Genomic DNA, 7,153 nt, shown 5'->3' on the forward strand with positions numbered 1-7,153 from the left:
GCTGACTTCCTGCCCTTGGGGCAGGGGGCTGGACTCGATAATCTTCCGAGGTCCCTTCCAGCCCTAATGTCTATGAAATCTATGAAACCCCACTCAGCTCTGTTCAGGGGGCCACTGATCCCAATCTCCCTGAGCAAGACCATCTCATGGATGGCCTTCTGTTGCTCTACCAGCCTTTCCAGCATCAGGTATGTGGAGTTCCACCAAATCTCCACATCCTGCATGATTTTGTGCTGTGGGATGCTCAGCTCTGCCTGTTTTTCCTGCAGCATCTTGCCCCCCTTGATCCTGTGATGGAAGTAGCCCTCAACCTTTCTGCATTTTGAAATGAGCTGGCTCATACTGGTAGTGGTGGTGGTGCCATCCCCAGCAGCCATGTCTCCCTCCAAGGCATCTCTGACTATGAGGTGGAACTTGTGTGCCACACAGCGGATGCCAAGAAAGTTTTCATTATGAACCACTTTGACCATACTGGCCCCATTGTCGGTGACCATGAACACATGAGTGAGCCTGGCCTGTCCAACAAGCCACCCCTCTACCATGGAGTTCATGGCCCCAGTGATTTCTGTTGCCATGTGGGACTCATCCAGCACCTCAGCCTGGATGAGAGACCACCGATGGGCCTGACTGATCACACCAGTGCCCTGTGAGAGAGAGGTAGGCATGATCGCCACCCCAGCTGCTCCAGATGTTGGAGGTGAAGTGCAAAGCTACCTGCAGACCTGCCTTGTGCAGCTCCTCCCTCAAGTACTCCCTGCATGCCTCATATAGGGAGGTCACCACTGTCCTGCTAAAGGTGATGCATGCAGGCACTTGGTAAGATGGGTCCATGAGTGCCATGAGCTTCCTGAACCCTGGCCACTCAACTAGGAAGAAGGCCTGGCTATCCAGAGCAAGCATTTCCTGAATGGTCTGGGTCATCTTGCTCACCTTGGGAACATGTCCCCCTCTATCTACAGCTTTCCCCCACTGCTCCAGGGTGGTCTGCCTCTGCTTTGGGGGGGACAGGGGCTTTGGGGCATGTGGGGGACTTTCCTTTGGGTGCTCTTGCACTAGTGCCAGGCTGAGCAGGAAGAAGGGCAAGGGGGTGCTGCCTCCTGAGATGCAGCAGCATCACCATGGTGGTGAAGTGTTTGACCTCCTTGCCCCGGCTGATCTGCCTTTGGCAGTGCTGTTGGATAGCAAACCTGGGATCATCTGACAGCTCAAAATGATCCCACAATACACTATTCGCCCGCTTCTGGGTTGAGGGTGGGGATCCTGCTTTATCCCCCTCTTCAGCAGGCTGAGACACAACAGCAGGAGGAGCTGCCTCAGCTGAGCCGCTTTCCTGAGCCTCCTCAACCTCAACCTCAACCTCCTGCACAGTGCTTTCTGGAGAAGGAGACCTGGGTCTAGGGGAACTTTGAGAGGTGTGGAGCAAAAGCTCAGATGTGGTGCAGGGACATCAGGTACTGCTCCCACCTCCTTGGTTCCACTGACAGCAGAAGCCTCATGGCTGCTTGGGAAAAGGATGCATCTATGTTTAGGGTGGAAGGATCTTGCAGCTCTATCTCTCCTCCTACCCCCTCTAGCCCCTCTCTCTCCCCTGCCAGAAGACCTGCCACCTGCCTTTCCAACACACTTCAATTAATCTTTCCTGTGCTGCAAAGGTTGTGTGTGTGTGTGTGTGTGTGTGTGTGTGTGTGTGACTCTTTGTGTTGTGTGTTTTCTTTCCTTTGTGTTGCATGCACTGGACTCTTCTTTGATTGATTAGGATTGATTGATTACTAAGAGCTATATAAAATATGTGCTGTCTGTCTTCTTCTGTGCTGTGATGTATTTACTTATTACGAATTATGAATGTGAACTGTGCCTTGTTCTGTGTTTTATGTTTTCTTTCCTCTGTGTTCGTGCACTGGACTCTGCTTTGATTATTAATAACTATATATGGTGTCTTCTTCTGTGATGTGCTATTAATATCCAGCAGGTTGTAGTGTGTCAGAATTCCACTATATTGAGTCCATGAGTTTCTGTACCTAGCAGGTTGACGAAGTGACGTTCATAGGCCTGGCTGTGAAACGTGGTTTGTAAATTCCCTCTCAGGATCAGGCCTGAGAGACTAGAGACAGAGTGGGGTTTTTGTGAGAAATGTACCCCCACAGGTAGTTGAGTATCATTGTCTTTGATAGATTCTGGTATGCAGTTTGTGGGGATACTGAAAGGGGCTGACAGGTTTTGTGCTTTGACCTGTAGGAAGTTGGCTTCAGTACTGGTGATGAGGTTTGGTTAGCAAGTTTCAGTACTCATTTGAATTTACAAACCACTTTTCAGAGCCGGACCTATGAACTTCACTTCACCAGCCTTGTAGGTAGTAGGTAAAGAAACTTGTAGACAGTGGAATTCTGATACACTACAACCTGCTGGATATCTGACTCCCCAGGTACTTCTGCACTTTTACCTGTGCTGCTACATCCCCCTACCCCCCACACCCAAGCCTATCCCTCACCCCCTGACACCTCCATTTCCAGTGTCACTGACTGGCTTTCTTGCCTGCATTGCATGTCAGCCTCTGGCTTCTTTACTATTCCTTCCATCCAGAAACAGCACACAGACACACCAACTGCAGGTGCTTCCTCAGCCTGACAAAGGACTTTTTAACCTGAAACCTTGCTAAAATATATTTCTCTAACTATTCAGTTTGGGTTTTTTAGTAATAAATATATAAACATAAAAACACAACATAATCCATCACACACCACAAGTAAAACATTATTTATATATCCAACACAACATCTGTTTTTCTTCCATTCAATTATTTTATAAAAAGAAAGGCTCTGTCACAGTTTGCCTGCCTGAGATACTACTGGTGCTGCTGCTCGCTAAGTTAACATTTGCACTGGCGTTCGCATAAGGCGAGCGCACGGTAGCGGCCCAGAAAGGCACCTCCAACAAGCGAGAGTAGTAGACTCAGCCCTGCGGACATGGTGCAGATGTGGAGCACATCTGCTAGGGGCCCCACCCCAGCAGCGCCACCTGCCGTGGGCTTTTCTGAGGCCTCCACCCAGACAGAGCTTCTGCTAGGGTCAGCAGCCCCTTGTCCCCCTGTCTGTGAGGGAGCTTCAGTGGGGTCCTGGAAGTTGGTGAGAGGGGGAGGGGCCTGGTGGTTCCCTTGCCTGTCCCTCCTGTGCCTGACTTAGGGCTCTGGAGGAGCAGGTATGGGAGCTCCAGGCTGACGTGAGCAGGCTGTGGGGGATCAGGGCTGCAGAGGAAAAAATTGATTCATATTTCTGTTCACTGCAGGACCAGTCATCCAGAGTACGGTCCCCCCAGAAGACGAGTTCAATACAGGAGTGGCAGAAGGTATCCACCAGATTCAGGGCTGCTCGGGCTAGTGTGGTGGAGGCTCCCCAGGTACAATTGAGGAACAGGTACGAGGCGCTGGCAACTGTGATGGAGAAGGATGAAGAGGATGCCTCCATCAGCAAAGACGCCACTCCACATACAACACAGACGGCGCAGAGAGGGAACATCAGGAGAAGGAAACTCTGGGTCCTCGTCATCGGGGGACTCCATCCTAGGGGGAGTGGAGGGTCCCATCTGCCGACCTGACCCCATGGCATGAGAGGTCTGCTTCATGCCTGGGGCTCAGATTCGGGACATCACAGAGAGGATCCCAGCCTACATTCGACCTTCAGACCAGTACCCCATGGTTCTCATCCATGTGGTAACGAATGACGTGGCCAGAAGCAACCCAGACCACATCATGAAGGACCTTGAGGCCCTGGGGGACAAGCTCAAGGAGACGGGAGCACAGGTGGTATTATTCTCTATTCTCCTGGTGAGTAGGCATGGACAGGGACATGAGGCCTGCATTGGCGAGGTCAACCGGCGGTTACAGAGTTGGTGCCTCCAGGAAGGCCTCGGGTTCCTGGATAATGACCCACACTTTTGTGCAGGGGACTTGCTTGGGTGGAATGGTCTACCCCCTCTCCTAAAAGCAAGCGTGTCTTCTCTTCCAGGTTGGCTGATCTCATGTGGAGCGCTTTAAACTAGTTTTGCCGGGGGATGGGACCACAGAAAGATGTGAGGACACCTCCCAACCAAGACAGGTGACATATACAAGGAATACCCAGGAAAGCAGCAGGGGCCCAGATAGTCCTGAGAATTGGGGGGTGGCATACACACCAATTCAAGGCCTTAAATGCCTCTATACCAATGCTCATAGTATGGGGAATAAGCAGAAGGAACTCACCCTCCAGATAGCTAGTTCAAACCCAGACATAGTAGGGCTCACAGAAACCTGGTGGGATTCATCCCATGACTGGGTGGTCAACATTAAGGGCTATAGGTTATATAGGTGGGGTAGAACAGGGAGGAAAGGTGGGGGTGTGGCACGCTACACATCCTCAACCAGCAGGATGGTGTCAGAGGAGGGGCAGGCTAAAGTGCTCTGAGTCAGGATACAGGGGGGTCATGGGGAAAGGGACTTAACAGTGGAGGTCTACGACAGACCTCCCAACCAAGGGGAAGAGCTGGACCACGAATTCTTGGGTCAGCTTGTGGAGGCACTTAAGGCAAGGGATGTAGTTGTCATGGGTGATCTAAATTACCCAGACCTGTCTGACTGCTCACGGAGGTTCCTGGCTGAGATACAGGACCTCCACTTAACCCAAGAGGTACACAGTTCTCCCAGGGGGAATGCCCTGCTGGACCTGGTCCTGGCCACAGGCGACAACCTGGTGAGGAGACTCCAAGTCCTCGACCACCTGGGCAATAGTGATCATCACTTGCTGGAGTTCACCATCCAGTGCAGGGTGTCAAGGGCCTGCAGCAAGGCAGTAGCCTTAGACTTTAAGAGGGCCAACTTCAATGAGCTGAGGCAACTAGTGGGGGAGGCACTAGGGTTCCTGGAAAGTAGGGAAACTGGGTGCCCAAGATGAGTGGTCATTCCTTAAGGAAAGGATACTCAGATTCCAAGGGCTGACAATCCCAACAAGAAGCAAAGGGGGCAAAAGTGCCCAAAAGCCCCCCTGGCTCACCAAAGGCATTCATGAATGCCTGATTGCCAAAAAGGAGGAGTACACCCAGTGGAAGGGAGGGGCTATCACCAAAGAGGAGTATACCTCCACCGCTCGGGTCTGTAGAGGGGCTGTTAGGAAAGTTAAGGCAGATACAGAACTAGGGCTAGCATCAAGGATCAAGGATAACAAAAAGTCCTTTTTTAGATACATGGAGAGAATGAAGAAGGGCCCGGGTAATGTGAGGCCCCTGCAAGATATGCTTGACAATCTGGTGGTCACACCAAAGGAGAAAGCAGACCTCTTTAATGATTATGTCGCTTCTATTTTCTTGTGCAGGGACCAGGACTCCCACACCAAGATTCAGGATGGACTCAGGAGAAACTCCGCCAAGTCTAGGGTCAGGGAGGACCATGTTAGAGAACTTCTGGAGGGGCTGGACATGTTCACATCAGCAAGTCCAGATGCTCTCCACCGCAGGGTGTTGAGGGAATTAGCAGGGGTTATCGTGGGGACCCTAGCATGGCTTTACAAGCACTTGTGGTGCTTTGGCCAGGTGCCAGACAACTGGAAGAGGGCCAATGTGGTCCCCATCTTTAAAAAAGGGAAGAGGGAGGACCTGGGCAACTATAGGCCCGTTAGTCTTGCTTCAATCCTAGGGAAGCTCTTTGAGAAGATTATCAAGGAGCACATCTGTGATGGGCCAGCAGCAGAGATGATGCTCAAGAGCAACCAGCATGGTTTCGTTAGGGACAGATCCTGTCAAACCAGCCTGATTGCCTTCTACAATCAGGTCACAAAATCACTGGGCGCAGGTGTTGCGGTGGACGTAATCTTTCTGGACTTCAGGAAGGCCTTTGACACTGTCTCCCACCCCATTTGAATTAAAAAGATAGGTGACTGCTGCACTGATGCCTACATAGTCAGATGGATTGCAAATTGGCTGAGGGGTCAAACTCAGAGGGTGGTGGTGGACAGGTCATTTTCAACCTGGAGGGATGTGGGCAGTGGGGTCCCCCAGGGCTTGGTCTTTGGGCCTGCACTGTTCAATTTCTTTATTAGTGACTTGGACAATGGGGTGAAGAGCAGCCTGTTTAAATTCACAGACGACACCAAGATTTGGGGTGAGGTGGGCACGCTAGAAGGGAAGGACAGATTACAGCAGGACCTGGACAGGTTACAGGGGTAGGCAAATGAAAACAGGGTGGGATTCAATACTGACGAGTGCAGGGTGCTGCACTTGGGCAGTAGGAACCAGCAGCATACCTATAAGCTGGAGAACTTCCTTCTTGAAAGCAAGGTGGCAGAAAGAGATCTTGGAGTCATTACTGACTCCAAGATGAACATGGGCTGACAACGTGAAAACAGTCATTACGGCTAACTGTACCTTGTCCTGCATCCACAGATGCATCACAAGCAGGGCCAAGGAGGTGATCCTCCCCCTCTATGTGCCACTGGTCAGGCCGCAGTTGGAGTACTGCATCCAGTTCTGGGCGCCGCACTTCAAGAGGGATGTGAACAGCATTGAGAGGGTCCAAAGAAGGGCCACTCATATGATCTGGACACAGCAGGGCAGACTCTATGAGGAGAGGCTACAGGACCTTAACCTGTTCAGCCTTCGCAAGAGAAGGCTGAGAGGGGACCTGGTGGCCATCTATAAACTTACTAAGGGGGACCAGCGGGGTTTGGGAGAAACTTGTTCCCCCAAGCACCTCCCAGAGTAACAAGGAACAACGGCCATAAAGTTGCTAGACAGTAGCTTTAGACTAGACATTAGAAGGCACTACTTCACAGTCAGGGCAGCTAGGATCTGGAACCAACTTCCAAGGGAGGTGGTGCTGGCTCCTACCCAGGGGGTCTTTAAGAGGAGGCTGGACGTTTACCTGGCTGGGGTCATTTGAGCCCAGTTTTCTCTCCTGCCCACAGCAGGGGGTCAGACTAGAAGATCTACAAGGTCCCTTCTGACCCTACATCTATGAATCTATTAATCTATTTTACCTGTTGTCATTTAAAGTGGTCAACTGGACTGAGGCTGTAGGGGAGGAGGAGACCTCTTTGGGGCACGCTACTGTGTTGTGTAGGTGCCCCAGCACCAGTGAGAGTGCGCCCCACACACACACACACACACACACACACACACACACACACACACA

The 7,153-nt window shown here is 51.5% G+C and overlaps 1 long non-coding RNA gene across 1 annotated transcript in view; it reads right to left on the minus strand.

Moving 5' to 3' along the window:
* Positions 1–7,153, minus strand: part of LOC109313345 — an 8,414-nt gene that overhangs the window by 824 nt on the left and 437 nt on the right. Inside the window, exon 2 of the long non-coding RNA XR_002102033.1 lies at positions 5,863–5,867. This is a non-coding gene — a long non-coding RNA (uncharacterized LOC109313345). The remainder of the gene's footprint in view (positions 1–5,862; positions 5,868–7,153) is intronic.

The sequence above is a fragment of the Crocodylus porosus genome, unplaced genomic scaffold (genome assembly GCF_001723895.1).
Source record: "Crocodylus porosus isolate Cpor-Errol unplaced genomic scaffold, CroPor_comp1, whole genome shotgun sequence".
NCBI lineage: Eukaryota > Metazoa > Chordata > Crocodylia > Crocodylidae > Crocodylus > Crocodylus porosus.